Source organism: Emys orbicularis, chromosome 4 (genome assembly GCF_028017835.1).
Source record: "Emys orbicularis isolate rEmyOrb1 chromosome 4, rEmyOrb1.hap1, whole genome shotgun sequence".
Lineage (NCBI taxonomy): Eukaryota > Metazoa > Chordata > Testudines > Emydidae > Emys > Emys orbicularis.
In genome coordinates, this window is record NC_088686.1 from 125420961 (window position 1) to 125440677 (window position 19717).

Genomic DNA, 19717 nt, shown 5'->3' on the forward strand with positions numbered 1-19717 from the left:
TAGCCCCCACGAGAGAGGGGCAGAAAGTCACACTGAAAATGGGTTACAATAACCATACTAGTTTTTCCCTGCAAACGTAGAGGCACACGGGTAGCCCATGTAGTGGGGGTACAATACTTCCACATCGGAATGAGCGCATTTTATACAGGTGCAAATGACACGAGTAACATTTCTGCTCGATGTTTTCAGCAGCATCAGAGGCTGGTTCAAATATCTAGGTGTGTCTCTAAAAACACACACCACTAGCTCAAGCCCCCACCCAGAATTTCTGGGATCATTAAATACCTTTCCTGAATGCCTTTAACAGACAGTACTGCCCCAGTCACAAGCAACTGAGTCTCTACATGAAGCAAGGAGAACTTAATTCAGGGAAATGGAACCTGGCATCGACTTAGGAAAACACAACATTATATCTACATGAATGTTAAATAAAAGACTCCTCCTCCCCCCCCCTCCCCCCGCCCATGATAACTTTGGCTGTAGGCCATTAACTCAGTTCTCCACCCACAGGTGTGAATATCCAACAGGCAAATGTCCTGTACCACAGCCTTTCCCACCTGCTGAACCCCACTCAAGGTTTGGTCAGCTGTTAGCGTAGTCCCGCAGTCCAGGCATGCACTCAGACAGTCCTGTCCCCAAACTCTTGGGGGAATGCTGTTTGATCCTCTCCTGAGACTCCACTCTCAACCCAGCTGTAATGACTTCAGCTTTATTTATTGGTTGGACAGAAAGAATCTCACCTCTCTTTCTGCAGCTTCCTTCATTAGTTTCAGCAATGAGCATTCTCTGCGTTGTCCCCCAAACAAGAACCTGCTGCTACATCCCCTCCAATAAAAAATAAATACATCCTCTCAACAACTAAGAATGTTCAGTGGGAGAAAAATTAGTAGCACATAGGATCCTTGAGCAAAATCCTCCATGGGATACATTCCTTGCCAAAAACCTTTCCTTTTTGCACTCAGTTCCATTATGCAACCAATTCTGAGTTTTTGTACAGGTGACTCCTGGACAGGGCCAGATTAATCTGTTGTGGGCCTGGCACCAAACATATTTGTGGGCTCCCATGGGACACTACAGCAGGAGCACCGGAACCTCCCCCCACACCGCATCTCTCCCCCCACCGAGGCCTTGCCCCGCCTCTTGCTGCTTTTGCTCCTCCCCCTTCCCCATCGCTCAATGCTCTCCACCACCGTCCCCCCACAGGGGTTTAAGCAAAGTGAATGAAGTCACTGTATGCTTTGCTTTATATGTCCATATACTTCCTTTCTGACAAACAAAAAAACTTCATCATGTGGATCAACTAGCCACTTCCAAGAAATGCAGGCATAAACATGCATGACATTTTCCTCCATATATGAGCCTAGTTTGGTCCTTCATAACCCCATACAATTTTTGGCCACTCAGTGCATGGCACTTTAAGCCAGACCTTAATTACATTTATTACTAAATAATGTCTTAATGTGATAAATAACAGTAGTGTTTAATGTCTTTGGCATCCAAAAATCAAAGACTTCTGGACATGGTAACAAATTCTTTATAATAGTAAAATTATAAAACAAAGCTATATATTGTCTATATACCAGAGCAGGATTAGAATTAAAATCCTTGAGATTTCAATATCTGCACAGAGGATAAAATGCACAATTTCCAGTAACAATAGAAAAGTTGTGTCTAATACTCTTCTCACCATGCTGCCTTCATCTATAACTATTCCTTAATTTCTGGGGGAGAGCCCAGGGCTGGGCTGGTAGGGTGCTGTGGGTCAGGACTGAGAGGCACTGGCAGAGATGTGCGGGGAGCCCAGGGCTGGGCTAGCAGGGGGCTGCCCAGTTTGGTCCCCGGAGAGAGGCAGGGGTCGAAAGCAAACACAGTGGGGCGGGGAGGGGGCAGACAGTATCCCCCGCCCCTGGGGTGGCGTGGAGCCAGTACATACCTCTCTCCACCGAAGCCAGGTCCTTGGGAGCCAGTTCTCTTTCTCCAGCTGAGCTGCAGCTCCTCCAGACAGCAGCAGCTGCTCTTCAAGCCCTACTGGCAGGGACACTGACTGTGGTTACTCCTGTAACCCGACTTTCAGTGTCCGGTCAGCAGTGCTTACCAGCACGGCCAGGTCTGCTTTTTGACTGGACTTTTCAGTAAAAACTGTACACCTGGCAGAGGCGCCAGACCAGGGGACTATGGCCCCATCACTTTTAAAAGGGCAAGCGATGGGATTCGGCGGGGACGGAGAGGAGAGAGCAGAGAGGAGCGAGCGGCGGATGGAGCCTTTGGGGGGCAGCAATGGTGCATCTTCCCCAGCGCCATTGGTGCCATTGTAAACCTGGTACTGCTCCTGGAGTGTCTGACTGAATTCTGGGTAGAAATCTTATGCAAATGAGCCAGCCCATTGGCCATCCTTTCCCCTGTTCACCAACAGATGGGAGCAGAGAGCTTCATACTCTCTAGAATGTTAGGCCACTGGGCTTTTGCAAAGAACCAGGGAATTGGACTCTAAATACATAGCAGGGAAACATGTTTAGTTGTGAGAATTTGCTGACATATATAGGCCACCCAAGATTGCAGGTTACTTGGCTTCACACTGGCGTGATTATTTCCTGGGATTGCCTATAAGGAAGGCTGAGCTTCTGGTTGAAAAGAAAGGGCCAGTACTCACCTGGTAGAAATTGGCATTGCTTCTTTAACTTCAATAGAACTATTCTGATTTTTGCAAGCCGAGGATCTTTCCCATTATGGGGCTGATAATTCTTAAAGCAGAGACTTAAGAGAAAATGGTAGCCATTAAGGATCAAATGAATCATTATGACTAGCACTGTTCAAAATTTTGTCAAAAAAGTTTTCCCCATCAGAAAAAGCTGGTGTGACTACACTGGCATTTGGGTTTTGTTGTTGTTGTTGATTTGTTTGGTTATTTTTGGCAAAACCTTGTCTATTTTGATTAACTTTCCTAAGAAAATTATTTTCTACACAATTCTTTCATGTTGGAAAAGTTTTATTTCTGAAAAACTTGAAATTTCAGTTTGGAAAGAAACTGTTTTGAAACATTTCAGAGTGGTAGCCGTGTTAGTCTGTATCAGCAAAAACAACAAGGAGTCCTTGTGGCACCTTAGAGACCACACCCTGCTACAAACCCCAGTGCCAACTCTGTCCACATATCTATTCAAGGGACACCATCATAGGACCTAATCACATCAGCCACACCACCTGGGGCTTGTTCACCTGCATATCTTGTTAGACTGACCTAACACTTGGTAAAGCAACCCCCATCCTTTCATGTATTTATACCTGCTCCTGTATTTTTCACTTCATGCATCTGATGAAGTGGGTTCTAGCCCACGAAAGCTTATGCCCAAATAAATGTGTTAGTCTCTAAGGTGCCAAAAGGACTCCTCATTGTTTTTGTTTTGAAATGTATTTTGTTGCATTTTTAAAATCATTAAGGGCAGCTGCTAGCTAGTTCTGACAGAAACATCTTATTTTCTAGCAAATCATGTTCTGTTTTTGCTTAAATGACACCTTGTAAGGTAAGGCAAGGCAGGGTGTTTCAGGTAGGGAAACTGAGGCTCAGATGCTAAATGACTTTCCCCAGGTCATACTTTGTGGCAGAGCTGGGAATTAATTCCAAATCTTCCCAGTCATGCCTTCATCCTCAAGGGACTCTGGTACCTCCTCTTCTACATTCCTATGCCAAGGAGATAAAATAAACTAGGAAAAGTGACTTACGATCCCCTTTGAGTTTTTAATGGAACAAAAAACATGATTTCTAAAAACATCGGGATCCAGACACCACTAAAGAGGGGGGAAAAAACCTCAATGTAGATCACCTGCCGAAACCATCCCTCCAACACAGGAGCCTACCAGGCTGCTGACAGTGTTCATTTATCAGCTACAATGCATCTGACTGAGCAAGGCAAATGGTGTGGGGAGTTATTACTGCAATTGTTTAACAGGTGGGTGAGAGGGAAGGATTCATAACGGAGGCAGCCTTTGAGGTAGGGTGTGATGGAGAAGAGGTAGCTGGGAGCACGTAGGGAGAAGGACTGGAGATTTCAAACTGTTCTTTTAGGGACGGGCTCCACCTAACAAAGAGAGGGAAGAGCATCTTCGCCAGCAGGCTGGCTAATCTAGTGAGGAGGGCTTTAAACTAGGTTCACCGGGGGAAGGAGACCAAAGCCCTGAGGTAAGTGGGGAAATGGGATCCTGGGAGGAAGCACAAGCAGGAGAGCGCAAGAGGGGAGGACTCCTGTCTCATACTGAGAAAGAGGGACGATCGATGAGTTATCTTAAGTGCCTATACACAAATGCAAGAAGCCTGGGAAACCAGCAGGGAGAACTGGAAGTCCTGGCACAGTCAGGGAACTATGATGCGATTGGAATAACAGAGACTTGGTGGGATAACTCACATGACTGGAGTACTATCATGGATGGATATAAACTGTTCAGGAAGGACAGGCAGAGCAGAAAAGGTGGGGGAGTTGCGTTGTATGTAAGAGAGGAGTATGACTGCTCAGAGCTCCGGTATGAAACTGCAGAAAAACCTGAGTGTCTCTGGATAAAGTTGAGAAGTGTGAGCAACAAGGGTGATGTTGTGGTCGGAGTCTGCTATAGACCACCAGACCAGGGGGATGAGGTGGACGAGGCTTTCTTCTGGCAACTAGCAGAAGTTGCTAGATCGCAGGCCCTGGTTCTCATGGGAGACTTTAATCACCCTGATATCTGCTGGGAGAGCAATACAGCGGTGCACAGACAATCCAGGAAGTTTTTGGAAAGTGTAGGGGACAATTTCCTGGTGCAAGTGCTGGAGGAACCAACTAGGGGCAGAGCTTTTCTTGACCTGCTGCTCACAAACAGGGAAGAATTAGTAGGGGAAGCAAAAGTGGATGGGAACCTGGGAGGCAGTGACCATGAGATGGTCGAGTTCAGAATCCTGACACAAGGAAGAAAGGACAGCAGCAGAATACGGACCCTGGACTTCAGAAAACCAGACTTTGACTCCCTCAGGGAACAGATGGGCAGGATCCCCTGGGAGAATAACATGAAGGGCAAAGGGGTCCAGGAGAGCTGGCTGTATTTTAAAGAATCCTTATTGCGGTTGCAGGAACAAACCATCCCGATGTGTAGAAAGAATAGTAAATATGGCAGGCGACCAGTTGGCTAAACAGTGAAATCCTTGCTGATCTTAAACGCAAAAAAGAAGCTTACAAGAAGTGGAAGATTGGACAAATGACCAGGGAGGAGTATAAAAATATGGCTCAGGCATGCAGGAGTGAAATCAGGAAGGCCAAATCACACTTGGAGTTGCAGCTAGCAAGAGATGTTAAGAGTAACAAGAAGGGTTTCTTCAGGTATGTTAGCAACAAGAAGAAAGTAAAGGAAAGTGTGGGACCCTTACTGAATGAGGGAGGCAACCTAGTGACTGAGGATGTGGAAAAAGCTAATGTACTCAATGATTTTTTTGCCTCTGTCTTCACAAACAAGGTCAGCTCCCAGACTGCTGCACTGGGCAGCACAATATGGGGAGAAGGTGACCAGCCCTCTGTGGAGAAAGAAGTGGTTCGGGACTATTTAGAAAAACTGGACGTGCACAAGTCCATGGGGCCGGATGCGCTGCATCCGAGGGTGCTAAAGGAGTTGGCGGATGAGATTGCAGAGCCATTGGCCATTATTTTTGAAAACTCATGGTGATCGGGGGAGGTCCCGGATGACTGGAAAAAGGCTAATGTAGTGCCCATCTTTAAAAAAGGGAAGAAGGAGGATCCGGGGAACTACAGGCCAGTCAGCCTCACCTCAGTCCCTGGAAAAATCATGGAGCAGGTCCTCAAGGAATCAATTATGAAACACTTAGAGGAGAGGAAAGTGATCAGGAACAGTCAGCATGGATTCACCAAGAGGAAGTCGTGCCTGACTAACCTAATTGCCTTCTATGATGAGATAACTGGCTCGGTGGATAAGGGGAAAGCAGTGGATGTGTTATTCCTTGACTTTAGCAAAGCTGTCTCCCACAGTATTCTTGCTGCCAAGTTAAAGAAGTATGGGCTGGATGAATGGACTGTAAGGTGGATAGAAAGCTGGCTAGATCGTCGGGCTCAACGGGTAGTGATCAATGGCTCCATGTCTAGTTGGCAGCCAGTTTCAAGCAGAGTGCCCCAAGGGTGGGTCCTGGGGCCGGTTTCGTTTAATATCTTTATTAATGATCTGGAGGATGGAGTGGACTGCACTCTCAGCAAGTTTGCCGATGACACTAAACTAGGAGGCATGGTAGATACACTAGAGGGTAGGGATCGGATACAGAGGGACCTAGACAAATTAGAGGATTGGGCCAAAAGAAACCTGATGAGGTTCAACAAGGACAAGTGCAGAGTCCTGCACTTAGGACGGAAGAATCCCATGCACAGCTACAGACTAGGGACCGAATGGCTAGGTAGCAGTTCTGCAGAAAAGGACCTAGGGGTCACAGTAGACGAGAAGCTGGATATGAGTCAACAGTGTGCTCTTGTTGCCAAGAAGGCTAACGGCATTTTGGGCTGTATAAGTAGGGGCATTGCCAGCAGATCGAGGGACGTGATCATTCCCCTTTATTCAACATTGGTGAGGCCTCATCTGGAGTACTGTGTCCAGTTTTGGGCCCCACACTACAAGAAGGATGTGGAAAATTGGAAAGAGTCCAGCGGAAGGCAACAAAAATGATTAGGGGTCTGGAGTGCATGACTTATGAGGAGAGGCTGAGGGAACTGGGATTGTTTAGTCTCCAGAAGAGAAGAATGAGGGGGGATTTGATAGCAGCCTACAACTACCTGAAGGGGGGTTCCAAAGAGGATGGAACTCAGCTGTTCTCAATGGTGGCAGATGACAGAACAAGGAGCAATGGTCTCAAGTTGCAGTGGGGGAGGTCTAGGTTGGATATTAGGAAACACTATTTCACTAGGAGGGTGGTGAAGCACTGGAATGCGTTACCTAGGGAGGTGGTGGAGTCTCCTTCCTAGGAGGCTTTTAAGGCCCGGCTTGACAAAGCCCTGACTGGGATGATTTAGTTGGGAATTGGTCCTGCTTTGATCAGGGGGTTGGACTAGATGACCTCCTGAGGTCCCCTCCAACCCTGATATTCTATGATTCTATGACCTTTCAGCTACCTTTAACTCATTTTTTATTGCAAACTCGTTTAACTGGCAATCCATTCCAACTGTATTCTGAAGTCAATGGAATTGCCCACATGCATTAAGAGAGGCATCTTAGCAGGGCTGGTTGAAAATTTAACTGTTTGTTGATGGAAAATTGGGTTTTTGATTAAACTAAATTGTTCATGAAAAGTGTTTTCTAGAAAAGCAAATTTCAATTTTTGATAAATTAAAAAAAAAAAAAAACACAAAAAACCCCAAAACTGAAATATTTTGATCGAAATCTACCACTGTGGTACTTTCTGGGAGTTGTAGTTCAGTTTCCTTATATCCCCATTCTCCTCCATGGGCCAGGCTCCCCAGCTGGACTACATCTTCCATGATGCACTGTGTCCACTCACCAACAAGGGAGACCTGGAGTAAATGATACATCATGATTCACACTGTTGTGATTGAGAATATAGAATTTGGCTTATAACACTACCATCAAGTTCTGTTTACCCCTGGACCTCAAAACCCTTTACAAAGGAGATTAATATCACGAGCCTCATTTTACAGCAATGGAAACTGAGGCACAGGGAGGCAACATGACTTGCCCAAGGTCACCCAGCAAATCCAGGATTAGAACTCAGGTCTCCTGTATACCAAGCCAGTGATCTATCCATTAAACCACACTGCCTCCTTGTTTGGGTGCACGAGTCAGGGCATGAGAAGCCCTTGCCTCCTGCACTGAGTGGCAACGGCTCCTGAAGAGCACATTAAATGAAAGCAGCGCTCACAGTTTTTTGCTGCAATCCTAAATTAGCGAAGTTTATATACGCAGTGCAGCCCCCTCCCTTTAGGAGAAAGGGTTGCCAAGCAGCACTTGCGCTGCTAGAAACAACTTCCACATATGTATGAATTATGCTTTTCAAATCTGTATGATTCAGCTAAATCAAAGCCAGTTTGCACCAGAATCTGAACTGTTTCGCTGACAGATGTCAGCTCCCCCTCCCTCCCACTTCAGCACTGAAGCACTCCAAAAAAAGTTCACAAAAGAGAATGGATAATGAATGATGTTTGTTTGGGTTTTGTTTTCTTTCTCCAGAGAAGCCAGTTTCGTTCAAATTTTGACTCTCTGGACATGGATCAGGGCTTGAAAACTTCACTCCAAAGCTTTTATCTTTCAGCCTGATCAGAGATACTGAAAACAAGATGTTATATTGGAAATGCTTAGGCAACCTTAGCTGTATTACTGCCACGGATGCTCCAACTATTGTAAAATGTCCATCTATGTCATAGTGTCTTAGACTTTAAGGCCAGAAAAGACCACCAGATCATCTAGTCTGACCTCCTGTAGATCATAGGCCAATAATACCACCCAGCACCCACACACCAACTCCAGCAACTAGGCCAAACTATTACAGCCCTCTGGACACTAAACTATTGTGTGCCACAGGCAGAGAACAGGAGCAACAGAAGTGTTGAATAAATATTTCTATTCTGTATTTGAGACTAAACAGATGCTAGTCTCATCATACGGTTCCATTCCACTAGTAGGAGCTTGGCTGTCAGTGGGTGCAGAGCACCCATTAATTTTTCCCCATGGGTGCTCCAGCCCCTGAGCACCACGGAGTCGGTGCCTAAGTTTAGTTCCCAAGCAAAACAGAACCTGACAGAACAGAACAGGTACACAGCAGGAGAAGACTTACCTGCAGCCTTCTTTCCTCTTCCAACTCACCCTCTGAGATCCAGTGCATCCCGTTACTCCCAGCTATATAGCCAATTGTCTCATTACTCCAGCAATTACCACCAGGTGTCAGCAATCTCCCCAACAGATGCCGGCTAATTGCTTCCAGTTAACTTCTTCATGCTGCAGCCACCTCAGCTACCAGGCTGCTACAGCCAACCCTCTGTCACCCCCTCCATTCCCCCCCCCCCCCGTTGTAACAAGTTCTGATGTTCTCATTGATGCCCAATGCCAGTAATAGTGCGGGACCTGGAGCCTGCCCATCAGGCAAAATTCTTACCTGGTTTTGGTTTGAATTCCCTTCCTCAGCCTCCCTCACAGGGCATCTCTCTCAAAGCTGTAAAGGCCACTTGGCTTCCCTTCCCTGCAGTGTGCAATCATCATTCAAAGGTTCCCTGCTTTTGAGCCTCTTCTGTGTTGATCCTCAACTAACTTAAGAGCATCACGTGTGATGCAAGAGCCTCCCTACAGATTTTTCTAGTGCAGGCCCTTCTCCTGCAAAATGGCTCATGAACATGGACTCGTGTTTGGGGATGGGAGGGGGAACAGACTCACCAGTAGCAACACTGATTCCTTCCCAAAGAGCTTCTCCATGTTGCAGAGAACACGGGCCGACCTGGATGTTGAAATCTGGAGGAAGGTCCATGACTATCCCGTTGGCAAATATTGATAATTCCATATGGACAGTATAGGATCTTCAAGAGACGAGGCGGATGAAGAGAAATTTGTTTACAAGCAGAGGGGTTCTCAATGACTGTGGGACTTTTTCCGGTCCCTCATTTGTGCATGCATTAGGGCAGAGTTCCTCTGGGTGGTATCTACTGATTCCTTCCCAGGGCAGTGGGGGTTGCCCTGGGTGCTATGGCTGGTGTCACCCTCTGGATCCTTCGTTTTGATCCTGTGACCTGCATTCCCATTTCTGTTTTTCCATTCATTGTCCCCCTAATCAGTTAAATTCTGAGTTCCCTTCATCTGGAGGGGTGGGCCTTTTGTTTTTCTAATGGGCTCCACCCACCATCCCAGAATTCAAATAGGTTCATGCTTTGCAAATGGGTTCTTTGTTTCCTTTCCCTTTGGAAAGGGGAGAAACAGAAGGGAGTGAAGAGAGAAAAATGGAAAGTTGGAGAAACTGGCAAAAGAAAACAAAGGAAGTATTTTTTCTTCACAGAAAAAATAGCCAAACTATTTTTGCTAAAACTTTACCAAAACATTTACCTTTGGGCCAAAATATCAGCCTAAAAGATAAAAGTTTTGGAAAGTTATGACTGAAAACGGGATTTGAAAAATGGGAACAGTTAGGCAACCTAAACTAGAGGTATCATTAGGTTTTTAAGGCCCGGCTTGACAAAGCCCTGGCTGGGATGATTTAGTTGGGGTTGGTCCTGCTTTGAGCAGGGGTTGGATTAGATGACCTCCTGAGGTCTCTTCCAACCCTAATCTTCTATGATTCTAACAGTATATGATCCTCAAAGCACAGACTAATGTAACAACACAGGCATTGAGGGTATGTCTATATGCAATGAAAGCCCATGCTTGAGCCTGGGCTCAAGCTTAACCCCCTTAGCTTCTACACTGCAATGGTCCTAACCCAGGGCTTGGACCAGGGGTGTGTGCAGAAATTTAACTTTGACCCCTTTGGGGCGGGGGCGGGAGGGGCACATTCTGAGTCCCCCACCCCCACCCCAGCAGGAGCTCATTCTTCCCTTGTATATGCCCCTGGCTTCATAGAATATCAGGGTTGGAAGGGACCTCAGGAGGTCATCTAGTCCAACCCCCTGCTCAAAGCAGGACCAATCCCCAACTAAATCATCCCAGCCAGGGCTTTGTCAAGCCTGACCTTAAAAACCTATAAGGAAGGAGATTCCACCATCTCCCTAGGTAACCTTCCAGTGCTTCACCACCCTCCTAGTGAAAAAGTCCAGGACCCTGCAGGGCTGGAGGGTCTGAGCTTGAGTTAAGCCAGGACCCAGGGTCTGAGCCCTGTTGCTTTGCAGGGTAGCCACAGCCCTGCTTGAGTCAGGCCCCAGGAGTTGGCTGGAAGTATCCCACAATTCCATGGGACAACTTCCTTAGTCCTCTCTATCTCTCACGCTGCAATCTACTCTATTGAAAATGGAAGCCACCCCCACTTTTTCAAGGGCAGATCTCAGGTCAGCATTAACACATTCCGATCTGCAAGCTCATTATGAGAGAGCCTCCTCAGTTTGCAATGGAGAGCGAACTGATCAAGCCTTTTGCAAAGCGAGCTGCTTCCTGATAACATGTTTTCCCACAGTGCACCACGGTCCTAGGGCTAGAGTAGCCACATGTCAGAGGTGGGGTAGAGGGTGCTAAGGACTCTGGGTATGATTACTTTGACTCAGGTCTGCACACTGCTGTGTGGGGACACCAGAGACCTAGGCTCAGATTAGAAACATCTTAATGTGGGGTTAAAATACAATGTAGACGCTCAAGCCCAGTGTTCCCTAATATAGGCCAGTTGACTCAAATCCCTGTCTCTGAGCTTACATTGCAGTGTAGACATATACCCACAGGGGGCAGAGCTAACATTGCATGTACAGCCTCATGTGGTAATTCTTGTCTTTCAACTGGCTTAACTTGGCAACTTTCAGCGCAGGCTACCTAGTCTCCACCTACCAGTGCTGATGAACATAGGCACCAACTCCGTGGGTGCTTGGGAAAAAATGGTGGGTGCTGAGCACCCACCAGCAGCCCCCCTATCAGCTCCCCCAGTGTCTCCCCCCCCAGTGGACCCCGACAATTAATGCTTCCCCCTCCCTCCCAGCACATTCCACCCACCGTGATCAGCTGTTCTGCACCATACAGGAGGTGCGGGGGGAGGGGAGGGAGGGAGGGAAGAGGGGAGGAGTGAGTGTCTGGTGTACTTGGGGAGGGGGTGGAATCGGGCAGGAAGAGGCGGGGACTTGGGTGGAGTGGGGGCAGGGCCTGAGGCAAAGCCAGGGATTGAGCACCCCAGGCACATTAGAAAGTCAGCGCCTATGACGACAAAGGACAGAATGCTTTCCTGTACTTTTAATCACACATTGTGATGCTGATTCTAGCTACCACAGAATAAAAAACCCCTGCTTTCCAAGTTTTTTTATTAGACAAATAACATGCTGATCGTGATCATTCCCTGCTCATCATTAAAGGCCCAATCCTTCAAAGTGCCCAGCAGCTCACAGGACTGGGTACTGTGATTCCATGTGCCAGCCGGCATCATTAGACACAGAGCTAGTGTGTTTATATTGGAAACATGAAACCAGTTCTAAACCAATTCTCTCTGGAGTACATTTCTCCCCTTGCACCTGGACAGTCTACAACTACAGAAGCTGTACAAATTTTAAGCAATAAGCAAAGCTGCAGGCTTTGAGTCCCTGATACAAAAGCATGGCTTATAACCTTGATATGAAGGCTGGGAATTTCATATGAGCTGAAGGCAGTTGGTGCTTAACTCCCTTGGGTTCCTTTGAAAAAGAATTGACAATCAAAAGGAACAAGGAAGGGATGATTAAAGATCTGGCTCTCTCAGATCAAGATTGTGGCTCCCTTACACAAGTGGCGAGTTGTTCCACTGGAACCAATAAGACTACTTCAATAAGTCTTCATTAGTAGAGCTGGGTGAATTTTTTCTGGTGTATAGTTAATTCGCCAAAGAAAAGCAGTTGCAGGTTGACGGAAACTGATGGCAAATCCGGGTTGAATTTGGCATAGTTTTGGCTGAAAAAAATTGGGGCGGGGGGAAATGTTTCAAAGTTGAAACATGTCAACATTTTATTTAAAACTTCAGCTAGATTTAACTAAAAAAAAAAAAAACCCACCACCAACAACAACTAAGGGTAAAAGACCCCAAAACAAACATTTTGGATTGAACAAACATTTAATTTGACCCAAAACAAAGTTTTTGTTGGCGGCGGCTTTGGTTTCTTGCTGAAATTAAAAAAATATAAATAAATAAAAAAAGTGTCATTTTGGGTTGATCTGAAAACAAAAAGCTTGTCAGATTTTTTGGGTCAGCCACCAAATCAAAAAAAGGCAATTACTCTCCCAGTTCTACTCACTAAAGTAAAGGCTCCACAAACTGCCCCTAAGGGAAACCAGATTTAAGGTAGTTTGGGTTATTTAATAGTTACTTTCCACATTTTCTAATGTTGGGTTTCTTGTAAATTTAACCTTAGTATTGAATTGCCTGGCTTTTAGGTAACTAAGGCCTGGTCTACACTACGTGTTTAGGTCAACTTTAGCAGCGTTAAATCGAATTAAGCCTGGACACGTTCACACGACGAAGCCCTTTCTTTCGACTTAAAGGGCCCTTTAAACCGGTTTCTTTACTCCACCTCCGACGAGGGGATTAGCGATAAAATCGGCCTTAGGGGGTCGGAATTGGGGTAGTGTGGACGGAATTCGACGTTATTGGCCTCCGGGAGCTATCCCACAGTGCTTCATTGTGACCGCTCTGGACAGCACTCTCAACTCAGATGCACTGGCCAGGTAGACAGGAAAAGCCCCGCGAACGTTTGAATTTCATTTCCTGTTTGCTCAGCGTGGAGAGCACAGGTGACCACGCAGAGCTCATCAGCACAGGTAACCGTGATGGAGTCCCAGGATCGCAAAAGAGCTCCAGCATGGACAGAACGGGAGGTACGGGATCTGCTCGCCATATGGGGAGATGAATCAGTGCTAGCTGAACTCCGAAGCAGTAAACGAAATGGCAAAATATTAGAAAAGGTCTCCAAGGCCATGAAGGACAGAGGCCATAACAGGGACGCACAGCAGTGCCGCGTGAAAATTAAGGAGCTAAGGCAAGCCTACCACAAAGCCAGAGAAGCAAACGGAAGGTCCGGGGCAGAGCCGCAAACAAGCCACTTCTACGCGGAGCTGCATGCCATTCTAGGGGGTGCAGCCACCACTACCCCAACCGTGTGCTATGACTCCCTCACTGGAGAAACACACAGGGAAGCGGGTTCGGGGTACGAGGAAGATGAGGATGGAGATAATGTAGATAGCTCACAGCAGCAAGGAAGCGGAGAAACCGGTTTCCCCAACAGCCAGGATATGTTTATCACCCTGGACCTGGAATCAGTAACCCCCGAACTCACCCAAGGCATGCTCCCATCCCCTGAGGGCACACAGGAGACCTCTGGTGAGTGTACCTTTGTAAAAATTACACATGGTTTAAAAGCAAGCGTGTTTAATGATTAATGATTAATTTGCCCTGGCAATTGCGGCCAGTACAGCTACTGGAAAAGTCTGTTAACGTGTATGGGGATGGAGCGGAAATCCTCCAGGGACATCTCCAGAAAACTCTCCTGGATGTACTCTCAAAGCCTTTGCAAAAGGTTTCTGGGGAGGGCTGCCTTATCCCGTCCGCCATGGTAGGACACTTTACCACGCCAGGCCAGTAGCATGTAGTCTGGAATCATTGCATAACAAAGCATGGCAGCGTATGGTCCCGGTGTTTGCTGGCATGCAGACAACATCCATTCCTTATCGCTCTTTGTTATCCTCAGGAGAGTGATATCATTCACGGTCACCTGGTTGAAATGGGGCGATTTTATTAAGGGGATATTCAGAGGTGCCCGTTCCTGCTCTGCTGAACAGAAATATTCCCCGCTGTTAGCCACGCGGTGGGGGGGAGGGGTGAAGTGATCATCCCAGAGAATTGGGTGTGGGGGGAGGGGAGTTAGTTGGGTTTGTGCTGCATGTTAACCCTGAAACCGCAGCCCCTCCTTTTACATTGCAAACCCATTTTAAATGGCCATCCCAATGGGTGCTTGGTATGGGAAATGAGAGCACTACTGTTTGAAACCATTCCCACATGTTAAGAAGGTTAAAAAAGCCAAAAGACTGTGTCTTACCATGGCTGCCTGCAAGCCGAAATCTGTGTCCTGGCACTGCGTGAGTGATCTCTCACACCAAACCGGCAGGCCCTCAATATAAGAGGAAAAATGCGACCTTGTAACGAAAGCACATGTGCTGTGTAATGTGAACAGCAAAATTTAACGTGAAAGAGTGTACCCATTGTTCTCTAAAATGTGTCTTTTTTAACCACCTCTCCCTTCTCCTCCACCAGCTGGAAATGTTTCTCCTTCACAGAGGCTAGTGAAGATTAGAAAGAGAAAACAGAGGATGCGGGATGACATGTTCACAGAGCTCCAGATGTCCTCCCACGCTGACAGAGCACAGCAGAATGTGTGGAGGCAGTCAATGACTGATTACAGAAAAGCACAATATGAACGAGAGGAGAGGTGGCGTGCTGAATCGCGGGATGAACAGAGCAAGTTGCGGGGTGAAGATGATAGGTGGCGTCAGCTTGCAGACAGAAGGCAAGAGTCGATGCTCCGGCTGCTGGAGCATCAAACTGATATGCTCCAGCATATGGTTGAGCTGCAGGAAAGGCAGCAGGAGCAGAGACCGCCGCTACAGCCCCTGTGTAACCAACAGCCCTCCTCCCCAAGTTCCATAGCCTCCTCACCCAGACGCCCAAGAACACGGTGGGGGGGCCTCCGGCCACCCAGTCACTCCACCCCAGATGATTGCCCTAGCATCAGAAGGCTGGCCTTCAATAAGAGTTAAAGTTTTAAACTGCAGTGTGTCCTTTTCCTTCCCTCCTCTCCCACCCATCCCGGGCTACCTTGGCAATTATCCCCCTAGTTGTGTGATGAATTAATAAAGAATGCATGAATGTGAAGTAACAATGACTTTATTGCCTCTGCAAGCGGTGCTTGAAGGGGGGAGGGGAGGGTGGGGTGGTTGGCTTACAGGGAAGTAGAGTGAACCGGGTGGGGGGGGGGCGGAGGGTTCATCAAGGAGAAACAAACAGAAGTTTCACACCGTAGCCTGGCCAGTCACAAAACTCGTTTTCAAAGCTTCTCTGATGCGCACCGCGCCCTGCTGTGCTCCTCTAACCGCCCTGGTGTCTGGCTGCGCGTAATCAGCGGCCAGGCGATTTGCCTCAACCTCCCACCCCGCCATAAATGTCACCCCCTTACTCTCACAGATATTGTGGAGCGCACAGCAAGCAGCAATAACAATGGGGATATTCTTTTCGCTAAGGTCTGAGCGAGTCAGTAAGCTGCGCCAGCGCGCTTTTAAACGTCCAAATGCACATTCCACCACCATTCGGCACTTGCTCAGCCTGTAGTTGAACAGGTTCTGACTCCTGTCCAGGCTGCCTGTGTACGGCTTCATGAGCCATGGCATTAAGGGGTAGGCTGGGTCCCCAAGGATCACGATAGGCATTTCAACATCCCCAACGGTTAGTTTCTGGTCCGGGAAGAAAGTCCCTTCCTCCAGCTTTCGAAACAGACCAGAGTGCCTGAAGACGCGAGCATCATGTACCTTTCCCGGCCATCCCACGTTGATGTTGGTGAAACGTCCCTTGTGATCCACCAGGGCTTGCAGCAGCATTGAAAAGTACCCCTTGCGGTTTATGTACTCGGTGGCTTGGTGCTCCGGTGCCAAGATAGGGATATGGGTTCCGTCTATGGCCCCACCACAGTTTGGGAATCCCATTGCAGCAAAGCCATCCACTATGGCCTGCACATTTCCCAGAGTCACTACCCTTGATATCACCAGGTCTTTCATTGCCCTGGCAACTTGGATCACAGCAGCCCCCACAGTAGATTTGCCCACTCCAAATTGATTCCCGACTGACCGGTAGCTGTCTGGCGTTGCAAGATTCCACAGGGCTATCGCCACTCGCTTCTCAACTGTGAGGGCTGCTCTCATCCTGGTATTCTGGTGCTTCAGGGCAGGGGAAAGCAAGTCACAAAGTTCCATGAAAGTGCCCTTACGCATGCGAAAGTTTCGCAGCCACTGGGAATCGTCCCACACCTGCAGCACGATGCGGTCCCACCAGTCTGTGCTTGTTTCCCGGGCCCAGAATCGGCATTCCACGGCATGAACCTGCCCCAGGAACACCATGATTTCCACATTGCTGGGGCCTGTGCCTTGTGAGAGGTCTATGTCCATGTCAATTTCCTCATCACTCTCGTCGCCGCGCTGCAATCGCCTCCACGGCTGGTCCTGGTTTTGCTTTGGCATGTCCTGGCTCTGCATATACTCCAGGACAATGCGCGTGGTGTTCATAGTGCTCATAATTGCCGCGGTGATCTGAGCGGGCTCCATGATCCCAGTGCTAGCTATGGCGCCTGGTCTGAAAAAAGGCGCGAAACTAGTATCTGATGGACCAGGGGAAGGAAGGAGGGAGGGAGGGGCGAGTGACGACATGGCGTACAGGTACAGGGAATTAAAATCAACAAAGGTGGCTGTGCATCAGGGAGAAACACAAACAACTGTCACACAGAATGCCCCCCCCAAAGATTGAACTCAAAACCCTGGGTTTAGCAGGCCGTTGATTTCACGGAGGGAGGGGGAAGCTAATGAATACAGAACAAATCTATTTTTTACATCTTAAGCTGGCAGCCGACAGTGCAGCATGACTGATAGCCACTGCAGTACGATGACGACGGATACCAGTCGTAATATACTATCTTCTACCAAAAGGCAAGGGGCTGCTGCTGTGTAGCAATGCAGCCCCACGTCTGCCAGCCCCACGTCTGCCAGCACCCAGATCGCCCTCGGCCTCTTCTGGGTGCTTAGCAGAAAATTCTGGGCGCTTGGCAGAAAATAGCATACTACGACTGATAGCCATCATCGTCAAGACAGTTCAATAGGACTGAGCATGTCTGCCCAGGTGCCCATGATTGACAGCCACTGCAGTACGATGATGACGGATACCAATCATAATATACCATCTTCTACCAAAAGGCAAGGGGCTGGTGCAATGCAGCCCTACGGCTGCCAGCCCCACGGCTACCAGTCATGCTGCACCGTCTACCGCCAAAAGGCAGTTAGCTGCTGCTGCTGTGTAGCAATGCAGTCCCACGTCTGCCGGCACCCAGATGACATATGGTGACGGTGAGCTGAGCTGAGCGGGCTCCATGCTTGCCGTGGTATGTTGTCTGCACAGGTAACCCAGGTAAAAAGGCGCGAATCTATTGTCTGCCGTTGCTCTGACGGAGGGGGAGGGGCCTGACGACATGTACCCAGAACCCCCCGCGACTCTGTTTTGCATCATTCGGGCATTGGGATCTCAACCCAGAATTCCAATGGGCGGCGGAGACTGCGGGAACTGTGGGATAGCTACCCATAGTGCAATCCTCTGGAAGTCGACGCTAGCCTCGGTACTGTGGACGCGGTCCGCCGACTAGAGCACTTAGAGCATTTTATGTGGGGACACACACAATCGGCTGTATACAACCGATTTCTATAAAACCGGCTTCTATAAATTCGACCTAATTTCGTAGTGTAGACATACCCTAAGACACCTGTAGGGATTTTTACCCTTATTTAACTGATACCTACCCTCAACCTTTACTGCCAAATTCAAGCTGATCTTCACCAGAACTCTCCAGGGTCCTTCCCATAAATTCCTATTTTTCTAGGAAATTTCATCTTTCTACTGCTACCCATTTTGGCAAGAGAATCATTCAAAAGAGTGTCATAAGAATTATTTTATAATTAGGGAATGTCACATATTTGTCACTCTTACAGTCTCAGATGTAGCAGAGCTACTTCCCCTTTTAAACTACATGTGCACCTAAAAACAGAAACCAGGGCTTAGAAAATTTCAGCCTAACAGGGTGAAATTTGGGAGCAAAGGAAAAAAAACCCAACAATTATCAATAGAGGTTGCTGCTGCTGTAATAGGGCTCTTCTGTTCTCCATGCTCTGTCTGGGAAATACAACAGCTCATCACCATGTGACATTTCAACACAGTCACAATGGCTTCCAGGATTTCTAACGTTGCCGGGAAATCCATCCCATTTGGGAGATGAGAGGTAAGCCCACCACCCCCATACACTCAGATCAAGTGAGATTGAAAGATCCCTTTTCAACCCATTATTGAAGAAGCTGGCATAAAAGTCATTTAGGAGGCGTTTTCCAAGAAGATGGATAAAGTTAGTGAGTCATTATTGTCCATCTTCCCTTCTGTGTACTGTGAAAACACATGCGATCCCTGGACCAGACTCAAGAAGAGAGAGAAGGGCATCTTATCTGCAATGGGAGGGAGAGATTCAGGTGCCACGCATATACGCTGTTTACCCATGAAAGCTGCTTGGAGTTTGTTGGATGCTGCTGATAGACTACTGCCATGGAGGACTGGTTCCATTGCTGAACTGTGGTTGTGGGGGTGACAGCAAAGGAAACACTTGCTCTGCCTTATGATCCTGTGATTTATCCTGGAAGAAAAGACAAAATCATTACCTGGTGGGTCTCCTTGCCACCATCTTCCTTCTCCATCCACTCCCTCAGCCCAGACAAAGAATCCCCACCCTGATACAGGCACTGACTTAATATCTTAAGTCCTCACCGAGTCGGAGGAGACAGCAGCTTTAGAAACGATGTTCTGGATTACAGAGAAGATCAGCATCAAGGCCAAGATGCCCTATGCCACACCGCCAAAAAGAGAGAGATACAATTAGTGACACTATCCTCTATGGACTAATAGGGCCAAATCTGGTGTCAGCTACATCAGTGTAAATCCAGAGTTAATTCCACTGAAGTCAATGCAGTTTGGCTTCAGGGGAGTTACACCAATATAACCAAGAGCAGAATTTAGCCCATGGAGAGAAAGTAGCACAAGGGCCTGAATGGGGAGACCAAAAACAAAACCCTATCAGTTTGCATAAAACAAGACTTGAACCTTCTCTAATGTTTCAGAGAATTTGATGAGCATTTACTAAAATTATTTTCTAACAATGTTCCTCATGCTACCATGCATCCAAGTTCCAGGTAGTGCCTGTTGTCTTTAAACATCTCCCATGCTAATACTAAGGTCAAGGAGATTCCAGTGAATGTGGATAACTCTCCA